This window comes from Lepidochelys kempii, chromosome 5 (assembly GCF_965140265.1).
Source record: "Lepidochelys kempii isolate rLepKem1 chromosome 5, rLepKem1.hap2, whole genome shotgun sequence".
NCBI classification, from domain to species: Eukaryota; Metazoa; Chordata; order Testudines; family Cheloniidae; genus Lepidochelys; species Lepidochelys kempii.
In genome coordinates this window covers 8,512,329-8,527,274 of record NC_133260.1, presented here as the reverse complement: position 1 = coordinate 8,527,274, position 14,946 = coordinate 8,512,329, and the positions used below count along the sequence as shown (strand labels likewise).

Genomic DNA, 14,946 nt, shown 5'->3' with positions numbered 1-14,946 from the left:
AGAACATGTAACTCAGGGTGCAGATTCTCTGCAGTTTATAAAGAAAACATGAGATATGCTGATGCATTAAATACTGGGACCAACATTTGAGTATGTACAAAATTCCATACACAGTTCAGATGTACAGTAGAATAGAAATTCCGTATTTCTTCTCTACATTAAAATGGGTGCATAATTCATCCAGTGCAAAATCTATGCAATGTTCTTTCTTAATAATTGATAGAGAAAAGATGTTTGGCATCAAGGACAACTCTTGCAAAATGTTAACGGGAACACACATGTTAAACCAGGCATTTCCTATAAACACAGGGCACCCTATTTATTTAATTTATTTATTAATTAATTATTTAATTCTAAACACCACCTGCACTTCAGGACTGAAGTAGCTGGCTCTCCCTCAGCCTTTTACCATTTTCAAATGTTCACTTTACAATACACAGAGATTCATATGAGTTGACACTAGAGCATTATGATATTTTCTCAATGGAAACTCAACCTTTCTCTTCGTGTAGGCATTTAAAGAAATAAACATGGAGGGTGGAATAGCAATAATCTATCCAGAGGACAGATACAGTCAGTGTTATCTAAGTACTTATATGGCCCTTGTCACTGTAATATTGAAATACCTCATAATTATTTAATGGGGTTTTGTGTGAGGTAAAATCCCCATGTTATTTATGCGGAACTGAGGCAGAGCGTAGATTAAATGAGTTGCCAAACGTCACTTGGCAGGTTTGTGACTCAGCCAAGAATTCAGCTCAGATCTTCCAAGGCCTACTCCAGATGCCCTTGACCATTCTTCACATTAGGTAGGGGGCTAACTCTGAAGACTAGCAATTGCTACATTTGGCATTAACCTCATAAATTATTTCACTATTGATAATGGGCTAGATTCTGACTAAATCTTACATGGCCATGCAGGGCAGTAAGAGGGAGAAAGACCTCTCACATAAGGTCCTTTGTGTATCCCCCTGCCTCTCAGCCTTCGGTGTGGTAGTTTGGGGGAAGTCAGAGGCTGCATGTTTGTTACCCATTTCATAGGCAGGTGGGTAATGGGCAGAGACGGTCATTGGTTTCACACCACCACCAATGCATCAGCTAGTAGTGCTGAAGCCGTTTAGGGAGGGAAAGTCTAAAACACCCCGCTACTTACTCTCCCTAACCTCCCAATCCCATTTCAGCAAAACAATCAGTCTAGTCTGGAACCATGGGTGGAACCTGGAATTGTGGGCAGAATCCAACCACTCTTCAATCATTATTCAGAGACCCGAGTAGGCACCTACAGGATTTTTATTTTGCCAGTATAACGGATGGAATATTGGCACCTTGAAGAGCAGGTGTCACGGTCTAGGCCATGTTCTGATTGCAATACCAAGAACCTTAAACACCTCTTAGCTGCTCAATATGCATTTTATAGGGAAGATCTATGTGGACCTGGTATGACACTGGTCCCAATATAGCTATCTATCGATAGATATAGATACATATATTTTTCAGTTGCACCTTGAATCCAAATGGATATTTCAGTCCTACAGTCACACATTAATATTTGCTCTCCAAATATTAATATTCTACCTATTTAGCTGTCTTCCCCAGAGCTTACCCATGTGAAGATCTGTACCTTCCATTCTGGTAAATGAGCATTTTTTCTTTGTGCTTTTGTATACTGACCACAGTTTGGATTATAGGGGTGTGAATAGCAGTGCATGCCAAAGTGTCATGTTGCAACTCACCTATGTGGGCACAAAATGAAAGGTCCCAAGTTTGCACAAATCTAGTCCTCTTTCAAGAGCATTACATTAATGCAAACTAGAAACCTTTTAGTTTGTGCCCACAGAGTCCACATGGGTGAGTTACAATGTGGCACTTTGGTGTGCACTGCTATTCATACCCCTATAGTCCAAACTCAAGCAGCGTACACAAGTTTTCAAACCATCTTAGTCTGAATGGTGTGGCAGTGTAGACAAGCCTATCTATTTTGATAGTTTTCATACCAGTTTACAAAATTCTAACAAAACACTCATCTTCCCCAAGTAAGAACAGATTGAGAAGCTGATAAAACATATTGAATAACCTTAAAAAATATGTAAGTTCTTGATCCATGAATTCATCAGTTAAAGAGTGTGTCACCAAAAAAAGCATAATCCTTAACAGTTCTGTCCACATCAGCTGAGGATCTAGAAATAACTTCTAGCTGGTATGTTCATAGTATACGTACAGAGAAATTATATAAAAACATAACATACTCTTACCAGAAGATTGCAGTGTAACACTATTTCTGAGAATCCAGAACCCTAACACACCAGAACCAAAAACAGTGATATACAAAGCAAGCTGCTCCCTAAGGCAGAGAAGTACAATGCACCCACCTTGCTCTCGTCTGGCTCTTTGTAGACTGACTGTGAAAGGTCTAATCTAGATAGCATATTTCCCTACAGATCCCCCTAGCCTGAAAGCAGGACCAGAAAACCCTTTAAAACTTAAAATAATAACTTGTAATATTAATAGTGTTCAATACACTACACTGGCCACTGTGATTGCCTGTCATCCAACTTAAAACATGGTCTGCAAACCCAGTGAGCTTGCTTCCCTGTGTGACAGACAAACCCAGAAATTTGATAATATAGGACAGGCTTCAGTTGTGCAAAGGTTAACAGTTACAAACTGATGCTTCAATTTCCCATCTATATTGGCCAACAAAAATCCTCACTAGTTAGGGTAACATACAAACTATACCTGGATAGTTTTCATGAGGTTCTTGTCCAACTTGATGACAATGCTTTTCCAGGTCAATGGTTCTAATAAACCACAGGATGCCTCATCCTTCCTGTAAAAATAAGGTCTCATATCATGAGTGATTTTTCTATTTGTTTTTCCATCTTTTTAGTACAAAGTTTAACACTTCAGAGGAAAGCTTATCTCATTGTTTGGCCTGGAAGATCTGCTTGAGTGTCTCAGATAATCAACTGATTTGGACAATATGCAGGCTTGTGCCATCCTGCATCTCTTCAAAAATTGTAAAGGCATCCTAGACAGTCCATCAGCATTAGAAATGTTTGTGCTGAAAAGCAATATTTAATATCCCTTTTATACACCATCATCTGGATTGCCTCCCGCCCTTGAATCTCAATTCAACTGAACTGAAATTCCTTTTTTGGTTTTGAAATGAAAATAGGATGCGTGTGAGTAGTGATTATGCATGTTTTTAGCCACACAACGAGTCTCAAAATTTCTGCAAACTGAAAATGGTAGGTAAAGCCTCTATCTCAATCTGTGCATAATTTTACTCAGATGGTGCTAAAGATCTTGATACATAAGCAGTCAGATGGTTTCCAGACTAGTGTATAAGAGAGAGAACTGTTCTCAGTCCAAATAGGGAAGAATTAACATGAGATTCACATTAAATTAAGATATCTGTGGACACCTAAAACCAGTTTCATTCATTCATTCATTCATTCATTCATTCAAATTCTTTCACTGATTGCATTCTACTGACTGGTCCACAGCAGTCTAGATAAATGCCACTGCCTAGAGCATCATTCTGCTGGTGGGACCAGACTATCTTGAATAAGTGGATTCCATTGGTGGAAGCCTGCCGAGGCTGGTGAGTGCAAGCATGTGGGAAGTTAAAAGAGGAGTTAAAATATCACTAGAAAAAACATTATCCCCATTCAAAACCAGCTGTTTTTCTTACCATGAAGCCAGTCCTAACATTTTCTAGGAGCAAGGAACCACTGGTGGATTGGGAGATTTCAGGAGATTGCAAGCCCCCAAACAAATTAAGCACTACCCATACTGGGGCATTTTCACACATGAAAAGTACAAAATAAAATATTACACTGCTTCTGGCTCTTTAAATTCACAAGTGAAACTCTGCCGTGCTAGTCTGGCATGACTTCATTCCAAGGAAAAAGAAATCAATCACTCATTGATTTTTGCACTAGCACAAGTGATGTAATGCTATTTTATAGAGTCCACCATTGCCAAATTTCCAGATGCATGAATCACAGCTATAAATCCACAATTTCTATGTCCTTCCCAAGGTTTTCATCCTTTCTTGTTTGTTTGTCTGTAACTTTGAGTTAATTACAATCACAACAGGTGTTCCTTTCTTCATATCTCCTCTTTTCCCCCGGGGGTTGTGTACTTAAGTAGATTAACTTTAACAAACCAACAAACTAATGACACCAGTAGAGCAAGTGAAAAAATATAACTATGGTTTGTGGAAATAAATACATAAATGGAAAGTTTTGTTTCACTGGAAATCTTTCAAGCAATCTCTCTCTCTCATTTTTTTTAAATTCATTTCATTTTGGTGGGAAAAAAATACCAGTCTCTAGTTTATAAATTTCACCACCTTTCTTGCATTGGGGAAATGTTCATAAATAAAGAAATAAACATAAAAAGTGTGTGTGTGTGTGTGTGTGTGTGTGTGTGTGTGAGAGAGAGAAACAATTCACACACAAAGCTATTTTTAATTAAATAAATGTTAATGGGAAATATATTGAGCCGAATGAGAATCCTATGGATAAGGTATTCTTTCTTTCTGAGAAGTGAGAGGCTATCATATCTCCCCCACCAACCCACTCCACCTCTGTCACTCTCATCATTTTCCTATTTATCTCAGAATACAATATAAAATGGATCCTTTGGTTTTCACTCCCTCTCCCCACCCAAGGATTTTGCTTCAAACTCCACTTCCTTTCTTACCTTCCCTATTTTTAATCTCTTTTTAATCCCCTCCCAGTAATTTCCTGCAAATCTTTGACTCTCCCTCTATATTGTCCTAGCTAAGACACCAAATCTGGGATTTCCGACGGAACCAAAGGTTATCAGGTGCCCAGCTCCCTTTTGGAAAGCCCAGTACAAATCATTTGCTTTCTTTTAATCTCATTTGAAAGCTTTTCCTTTGTTCAGTTTCAGTGGACTTTCTCTCTAAAGCATTTTGTAAAGGACTTTTACACTCAGTGAAGTCAGTATAAAGCCATCCATTGCCTTTAATAGGCATTGGACTGGGTGGTATTTGACAACAAACTCAATTATACAGAGTTTTGTATTCAAAACTCTGTTAATATATTTCACAGGGGTGAACATTTTAGCACCATGACAGTGTTTTAGTATAACTGTGGAAATGTTTAACTTCACCCAAGAGGGGAACGTCCAATGACCACAGCCTATCATGCTGACCAATATGGTCTCATTGGTTCCTTGTGCTCCATTGTCTGTCTCTCTCCATCTGCTGTCTCTTGTCTTACATTGTAAATATTTTGGAGCAGGGGACATCTTTTTGTTCTGTGTTTGTACAGCACCTAGCACAATGGTCCATGAAAAGGGGAAACACTATGGAAATATACATAATCATAATTATTTTTGTTCACAAATTGTCTCTGAAGTTCTGCGTACCTTCAGTCCTAGCAGCCATAATGTATTTCTGCCAGGAGCATGAGAGTTGGGCCAGGTATAAATGCCAGTTTTTGCCTACCTAAAATCTTCTCTGTACTTCCAACTGGATAGAGTATTCTTCACTTCCTGTCCCAATAGCCCAGAGTTGAATAGCCACTCTCTGCACTAGAAGTGACAGCATTTAATACACTGATATGCTTTGAGGATGCTTCAGGAGGAAAATGGCTATCCAAATACAAGGGCTTGTCTACATGGTGCCTTATTCTGCACTTAGTCATTCTAGTGTGTTACACACTAATTGGCCCATGTGGACCCTGATGGGCACTAAAAGTTCCCTAGGGGTATTAATATAGTCTTGTTTGAAATGAGGCTATATTGACTCATATTAAGAAACTTTTAGTACGTGCCAGCAGGGTCCACATAGGTCAATGAGTGAACTGCACACTAGTGCTCATTAGGATTTGCACCCCTCTAGTGCAGGCTAACCTCTAAGAAGCCTGATTGGCCTCTCAAACCATTTTCACACTGGGGTAACTCTACTGATTTCAATGGGATACTCCTGTTTTGTGCTGATGAACGTGGGAGGAAAACTAGGTCCAACTTTATTTGTATAAGTTTGAAAACTGTCTCTAACTTCCCCGGGGGCAAAGGGAATTGTAAATGGACACGGTTCCATTGAAGTCAATGTCACTATACTTATTTCCACCATCTGAGGTCCTGGCTTGTAGTCTCAAAGTTCCTTATAATGTCTATGCAGTGGAGTGGACAGAAAGAAAGATGCCTAGTCTCTTCCTTTGCAATGTATTTAAAAAAAAAACATGTTTGTAAAAAAAGATTTCTTTGGGATTTCTTTGGGATCAGTTGATATTTACACGAGTCCCATGAAATAGATAAGTCCTGAGACAATATGCGCAGGACCTTGTTGAACAAGTCAAATGTGGCTGAAATTCACACTCAAAGGAATGTTCCAGGTATTAAATTATCCACGGGCTGCAGTCAAGCAATTCAATACTCAATCTGCTACAAGCCCAAGGAAATAAAAATCATGCACAGAATTCCAATCTGAAAAGATTTTCTTTTTAATTTCTGACGTGCCATGGCAGGTGATCTTACATCATGTCACATCAGCTTAACACACACAGTGCAACAAACCTGTTGTGCCATATCCAAAGGGGGAAAAAAGACATTATAAAAGAATTATTTTCTTCAATCAGATCCCCTGCTATCGGGCTGGACAGTGAGCAGTCAATCCAAATGTAGTGCACAGATAGAGACAGAGCAGATGAGTAAGTGGATCCCCTTTGTCTGAGGAGCTGGCAGATGCCATGGTTCGCCAGCCACCTGAGTTATGATTTAAATAGGTTAGCATGTCTATAATTTACAAAGGGAAAAATGTAGTTAGCCAAATGGAATGGACAAAGCATTTGGTACCTGTTGCTAACTGGAGTGGCATAGCTTCAGATAACTTGATTAGAAAAAATGGAATATTGGAGCAGGACAGAAAATTCAGCATTGCATGGAGACTTTCTTCATCGGAACATGCTAATATCTCTGGCAGCCGGAGATGTCTGAGCCAAAAAGTTTGGATCTTAACTTTAGAAGAGTTCATATTCAGATGCAAACTTTAGTGATCAACTCATTTGGTGGTCAGCCATAGGCTCACATTTTCAAAAGTCTCCACCAAAAGTTGGATGTTTTATTTTGGGGGCAACTAGGACCTTGTTTCAGAGATTATGAGCACCTGCAGCTCCCACTGACTTCAAATTGAAGTTGCAGGTGCTTAGCACCTCTTAAAATGAGGCTGTAGATATCACAAGTTGAATACTCAAAATTAATGGAGACTTTTGAAAATGTTGACCATAGTCACTTCAAAATGACCAGTGGAGCACCTGCTGGGAGAACCCAATGCTGTTCAGTAAGTGGTGCTGGTGACATTTTCAACTGGTGGTACTCTTCCCTCAAAGCAGTTCTCAGACAATACCTCAACAATATATTAGGAGGACACCACACTATTAGAAGTGGTGGCTTTTGGCTGAGGCATATAACTGAGTTCCTGATTACTTGTGCTGAATAAAGATGCCATGACATTGCTTAAAATGTGACTCCTGTGTAGCTTTTACTGTTAACAGTTGCCCCATTCCTCCCCAGAGTTGCCTACGGTTCCAGGGATGGCTATGTAAGATGTAGGATTATTTGGAAGGAAAGCTGCTATATTCTGAAAAACAATTTTTTGTGATCATTGTACCTAGATATAACAGAAGCCTTTGGTGAAGTCATAGCAAGCAGGTTCTGGAAATGGAAGCATGCATAAACTGGGTATGAACCCATCCTTACAAGCCACTAAGGCTGCAGAGTCGTTTAACTCCAAATGGTCAATGTGTTGAGGAGTTTTTCAGAGAGGGAGCAAGACAAAGATCTTGCATAAAATAGACTATAGGAGAACAGCAAGACTGTGGATTCAGAGGTTCCAAAATTGTTGTGACCCTTTATCTTTGGGAAAAAAGAAGTTTGGTTTCGATCGGCATGAAAAATAGTTTTTGATATGGAGGCAGCATAGTTTGGTAGATGGAGCAGTGGAAATAAGTGCTCTCTTCCTAGCTCTGCCACTGACCCACTGTGTGACCCCAACAAGTCACCAGGCATCACTTTTCCATTCTACCCTTTGTCTTTCTTTTCTATTTAGATTGTAAATTCTGCACATAGGCTTGTCTACATGGGGCTCGATGGGTACACATTTTAGTCCACACTACGTATCGTGAATTAACTGGCCCATGTGGACCCTGCTAGCACTCACTAGAAGTTCCCTAATGCATGTTGATGTTTCAAACAGCACTATGTTACTGTGTACGAGAGGTACAGAGGGTACCTGAGGTATCTGAGGGGCCCAGATCATCTTCATGCAAGAATGTTAAAGGAATTGGCACATGAAATTGCAAGCCCATTAGCTAGAATTTTTAATGAATCTGTAAACTCAGGGGTTGTACCGTATGACTGGAGAATTGCTAACATAGTTCCTATTTTTAAGAAAGGGAAAAAAAAGTGATCTGAGTAACCACAGGCCTGTTAATTTGACATCTGTAGTATGCAAGGTCTTGGAAAAAAATTTGAAGGAGAAAGTAGTTAAGGACATTGAGGTCAGTGGTAAATGGGACAAAATACAACATGGTTTTACAAAAGGTAGATCATGCCAAACCAACCTGATCTCCTTCTTTGAGAAAGTAACAGATTTTTTAGACAAAGGAAATGCAGTGGATCTAATTTATCTAGATTTCAGTAAGGCATTTGATACCGTGCTACATGGGGAATTATTAGTTAAATTGGAAAAGATGGGGATCAATATGAAAATTGAAAGGTGAATAAGGAATTGCTTAAAAGGGAGACTACAGAGGGTCATACTGAAAGGTGAACTGTCAGGCTGGAGGAAGGTTACCAGTGGAGTTCCTCAAGGATCAGTTTTGGGACCAATCTTATTTAATCTTTTTATTACTGACCTCGGTACAAAAAGTGGGAGTGTGCTAATAAAGTCTGTGGATGTTACAAAGCTGGGAGGTATTGCCAATTTAGAGAAGGACAGGGATACCCTACAGGAGGATTTGGATGATGTTGTAAACTGGAGTAATAGTAATAGGATGAAATTTAATAGTGAGAAGTGTAAAGTCATGCATTTAGAGATTAATATCAAGAATTTTAGTTATAAACTGAGGATGCATCAATTAGAAGTAATGGAGGAGGAGAAGGACCTTGGAGTATTGGTTGACCACAGGATGACTATGAGCTGCCAATGTGATATGGATGTGAAAAAAGCTAATGTGGTCTTGGGATGCATCAGGCAAGGTATTTCCAGTAGAGATAAGGAGGTGTTAGTACCGTTATACAAGGCACTGGTGAGACCTCACCTGGAATACTGTGTGCAGTTCTGGTCTCCCATGTTTAAGAAGGATGAATTCAAACTGGAACAGTCACAGAGAAGGGCTACTAGGATGATCCGAGGAATGTAAAACCTGTCTTATGAAAGGAGACTCAAGGAGCGTGGCTTGTTTAGCCTAACCAAAAGAAGGTTGAGGGGAGATATGATTGCTCTCTAAAAATATATCAGAGGGATAAATACCAGAGAGGGAGAGGAATTATTTAAGCTCAGTACCAATGTGGACACAAGAACAAATGGCCATCAGGAAGTTTAGACTTGAAATTAGATGAAGGTTTCTAACCATCAGAGGAGTGGAGTTCTGGAATAGCCTTCCAAGGGAAGCAGTAGGGGCAAAAGACCTATCTGGCTTCAAGATTAAACTTGATAAGTTTATGGAGGAGATGGTATGATGGGATAACATGATTTTGGCAATTAATTGATCTTTAACTATTCACGGTAAATAGGCCCAATGGCCTGTGATGGGATGTTAGATGGGGTGGGATCTGAGTTACTACAGACAATTCTTTCCTGGCTGGTGAACCTTGCCCACATTCTCAGGGTTCAGCTGATCACCATATTGGAGTCGGGAAGGAATTTTCCTCCAGGGCAGATTGGAAGAGGCCCTGGGGGTTTTTTGCCTTCCTCTGTAGCATGGGGCATAGGTCACTTGCTGGAGGATTCTCTGCACCTTGAAGTCCTTAAACCATGATTTGAGGACTTCAATAGCTCAGAATAGGTGAGAGGTTTATTGCAGGAGTGGGTGGGTGAGATTCTGTGGTCTACATTGTGCAGGAGGTCAGACTAGATGATCATAATGGTCCCTTCTGACCTTAATATCTATGAGAAGTTCTAGTGTGTGCCATCAGGGTCCACACCAGCCGGTTAGTGCACAACATGCTACTGTGGACTAACATTTAGACTCCACTAGTGCAAATTAAAGCATGATGTAGACAACACTTGTGTTTGTACAGTGCCTAGCACAACAGGGCTTCAGTCTCATTTGGGGGTCTCTGAATGTTACTAAAATATCAATAAATAATAATCATCATGTTGTTGTCAGGCAATGTAGAAGATCCATACATACTGTAACATGGGAGTTGATAGAGGTATGAAGTCCATTTTTGTTTTGTTAAACCTCCTTAACTAGGATGAAAAGACAGGCTGGGTTTTGTTAGCAGCAAATAAATATACTGGGAATAAATTAAAAAAACAACTGTGACGTTTGTGTTATGTTCACTGCATACACACAAGGTCAGATAGAGGACTGTTGCATTCCTTCTAACCCTATGATGCTATTAACAAAAATTCCCTTGCTGGAGAAGTTTGCAAAACAACACTAATTTATTTCTTAGACTCCAGAATGATAACGTACAAGAACCCACAAAACAGAGACAAAGCAAGCTGCTCCCTAAAAGAGATGCACAACTCAATCCACTTTACCCTAGACTGTCTGTCTGCAGATTGATTCTGATTGCACACTTCCCTGCAGAGTGCCAGAGCCTACAAACAGCATCAGAAAACCCATTCGAAATTTAAAGTGAGAGCTTATATTTTTAACATAGTTTTCAATACAGCACAGTGTATCATAAGGAACATTGTCCAGCAGGAATTGGGCAGAGGACACTAACTCATATGAAAACTACTTTTCCATTGTAGCCTATAACCATAATAATACCTTTCACTTATTACTATACAGTATAGCTCCTTTCACCAGAGGGCCAAGTCATGACTTGTCTCTAAGCTACTGTTTTACAAATGAGAAAATTGATGCACTGAAAGTCTGAGGCTGGGACTTTCAACCCAAATGCCATTAAAATTCAGTCAGAGTTGGGCTCTTTACTCCTTTAGCATCGTGTATTTATTGCTTTTCCAATTGGGAAAATGATGCAGAAATTCACCATTCATAGTCTTCATATGGGTAAGTAATTAAACTAAACTCTCTTGTCTTGTATATTATAGGAAACAAAGTAGAAAAAATGCCCTAGTCACAGGTTCTGTCATCTCCATATTTTAATGAGCACATGGAGAATGGGAAATGTTACAACTGTAGCAATTTTCTCTTCTCTGTAACCTCTTTTGCAGCACCTACCTCCCAGTAGAACAGGCAACGTGATCATTTTTTTTCTCCCTTCCATTGATAAATGTTTCTCTTTCTCCACTTGGCTGGCAGAAAGGCAACTATTAACCGTTCATTTGTTTAAACTAACAGAGTGTGGTCATCTGGTCCCCCAGGGAGGGCAGGAATCCAAACAGGTCTAAAATGACATCGTTTAGGAACACAATCAATTCATTATCTTTTTCATAAAGTTCACGTGTGCGCATTAATCATGATGGAGCAGCAATGGGCATAAAGTTCTTACGTAAGCAAGTTCTACACTGCAGCCTCTCTTTATCATTTAACTGCCTACTGCAGTTTGGTTTTTATTGTCTGCTCATTCAACGATTGTTTTATGAATGCTCGCGTGTCTTTTGTATGCACCACTTGAGCAACCCCCAGGAAAACTTCAGTTCCTTTGTTGTGGTGTCCCCAAACTGATCTGGCTAATTCAAGCTCGACATGTTGCCCTAGAAATGAACCCCGTATGGCTTCACTCTTTTTGTCGCCATTCCCATCTCTTGAGACCAGTCCCTTCTGAAGATCCCATTGCTTTGCATGTAGATTGCAATAACAATAATCCAATGATGGAAATCAGCTATGTGATCTGGAAAACGTATAATATACAATAATGGGTGCCATGTTTCTGAGCACCTCACAATTTTTAATTTATCCTGAGCACATCCAGAGCATAACCCCAGATGGTGAACAGAGGCAGAGAGAGACGGATGGAAAGTCTCCATTGGAACGGAAAGGTATAAATTCCAGCTCAAGGAAACAAAACCCATGCTAAAAACAGAAGCGTAGCTAGCTGCCCCAAATACAATCCGCTTTGAGCCCATACTCGGGACATCTAGCCCTCCATGCCACTGCAGCTATATTTCTAGATTTAGTGTGCTAGCTCAATCCACGCTTGCATACATTTGTATCCTCAAGCAGGAATTTACGTCTACCAGTTCCAATGGAGACATATCTTAAGCAACTTGCTGAAGGTGGCTCAAGAGTTCTGTGATACAGGAAAGAACTGAATGCAGATCAGTTAAGTCCCATGCTAGCAGTTTAACCACTAGATTTAACCACTTTCTTCTCATCCTGCCTTTGTGACTCACTTTCATACTTTGTATCTTTTTTTTTTTAAAGTGGCTTGAAATTTCAAAAGAGACAAGTGATTTGGGGTTCCTCAGTTTTTGGGTGCCCAGTTTAGGACACCTTAGAGAGACCAGATTTTTCACTTTTTAAAAATATTGCTAATTTTCACATACTTGGCATATTTCTGAAAACAGAAGGGCAAGTGCCAAAATACTGTGCAAAAGAGCTACTCTTGTACTATGGTGTACTAAAGTTGTTGTATGAAAATCTGTTATCAAAGGGGAATTTCAGATTAAATTTGAAGCCCCAAGAGGTTTTAGAAGCATCCAAAAGTTTGGTGCTGAATCAAACTGAATCCCTTTTAAGTTTCACCCAGAGCTATAGGAGTTTTTAAATGTATGAATGCTCAACACATATGCAAGTTGGTAGAGGTGGTCATCTTGTGGCTAAAGCAAAAGGCTGGTAGGAAGCAAACCAGGAATCAGGTCTCAAATTCCCCAGTACTTGCTTTGAGATCATTACTAAGACTCTTTGTGACTCTGTTTCTCTGGATAGGTCTTCACTGCAAAAAGTGTGCTTTTTACATTGAATTAGCTATCTCCATGTAAAACCCTAATGGAGACAAGGTTCTGTAGTTTCTACCTTGATGTATGTAGAAAGGTCAACCCCAGGTAGGATGTATAGGGTTGATCTCAAGTGGCTACACTGATGTAAAACCTACTTGTTCTTTGTCCCCAGTGGAATGCTTTGAGATAGAAAGACTCTTTCTGCAAATAGTCGTGGGGGAGAAGGGAATAACTATATTACCCAGTTCTTTAAAGCAAAGATTAAAGGTGCAATAAAAGTACAAATGAAATAACAATAAAATAAAATAATAGCGAAAGCCCCCATGTTTAAAGCGACATAAATGTCCTTTAAAGATAGGTTTTTTTTTCAAAATCAATGCCTTTAAATGTATAGAGCAACATGCCATTTAGTTCCATTATATCTTTGATAACCAAGGTTTTAATAATTTTGTTTAAAACTGTGATTAGTAGCTACACTTCACCCCATTTCTTTTACTCCTTGACATTCTGTGATTCTTTTGATCGTGTTTTTAAAGAAACCTGCTCTGTCAGTTCTCTAGAGGATAACACATTCTGGCAGGTGATTGGGGCTTAAAAGTAAAAGGAACATTTAGAGTGTCTTTTTCTCTCTGCTTTTGCACCATGTGTCATGGAACATCACGGAAAATGACATGACTAATAGAAACCTGAGGCAACTCAGACCATTTTCAAGGGGAAAACACTGGTACTTCTCTGAAGTTTTCTGCCACTGCAAATTGATCCACAAGAGCTATGAAAATGCCACATATTCTCACAAGGTAGCAAGAAGAAGGCCAGGAGTGCAGGGGTTAATACAAATGTCTTTGCTTCCACATCGTGCTTTTCACATGTAGATCTCAAAGCATGTCACAAAGGAGAATAAGAAACATTACCACTACATGTGATGCCCCTGGATGAGTTGCCAGCAGGAGGGACTGAAAGCTTAATCTCTGAGACTAAGAGCATGGTTCTCTACTATCTGAGTTAAAAGTTACCTGACCGTGAGCTAAAAGCCAGTAGCAGACTGTGGTCCCCTGTGTGGTCCATCCACTAGAGAAGGACAGCGACATTGTGTACACATGAGTATCATTTCAGAGACGTCAAACCAAGAATTGCTCAAGGACAATGAGCAAGCACAGCAGCTCAGGTCTGGTCTACACTGGGGGGAGGGAATCAATCTAAGTTACGTAACTTCAGCTACGTGACTGACGTAGCTGAAGTCGACGTACTTAGATCTACTCACTGCGGTGTCTTCACTGCGGCGAGTCGACTGCTGACGCTCCCCCGTCGACTCCGGCTGCGCCTCTCACTCCGGTGGAGTACTGGAGTCGATGTGAGAGTGCTTGGTGGTTGATTTATCGCATCTAGACTAGACACGATAAATCAACCCCCGATGGATCAATCGCTTCCCGTTGATCCAGCGGGTAATGTAAACAAACCCTCAGTGAGAGGATCAGGAACAGAACCCTATGTCTCCTGAATCACACCACAATGTTCTAATCTCTGGACAATTCTGCCTGTTGTTAATAAAGAGTTTCCACTGGGCTTATGGAATATAATTATTCACCACCCACATGCATGATCTGGTTTTACCTGAGTTTTACCAGCCATATTTTTCCACAGCATGGTTCCTTTTCACTATACATGATATAGAATAGCGAGTCTACTCCAAATTTGTTTACTGAGCTCCTCCAGTCTGCATTCTAGGGCAAACATAAGATCACCTTTCACTAGTATAAAACAGCGTCCAACTAGAATAATGAGAGTTACAACAACCTTCCTTCCAAGAGGAGATTCTGCAGCATGACCTGGGCTATGGAAGCCCAGGGAAATGGAAGGCAGTTTGGGCTGAACCAAGTTTCTGATAA

At 40.0% G+C, this 14,946-nt stretch overlaps 1 long non-coding RNA gene across 1 annotated transcript; it reads right to left on the bottom strand.

Moving 5' to 3' along the window:
• Positions 1–2,742: 2,742 nt before the first annotated feature.
• Positions 2,743–14,395, bottom strand: LOC140912007 (uncharacterized). The gene is made up of 3 exons (XR_012159204.1): positions 14,322–14,395; positions 11,400–11,565; positions 2,743–2,827 (listed from the first exon to the last, which is right to left on the bottom strand). It is a non-coding gene; the product is annotated as an uncharacterized lncRNA (long non-coding RNA).
• Positions 14,396–14,946: the final 551 nt, after the last annotated feature.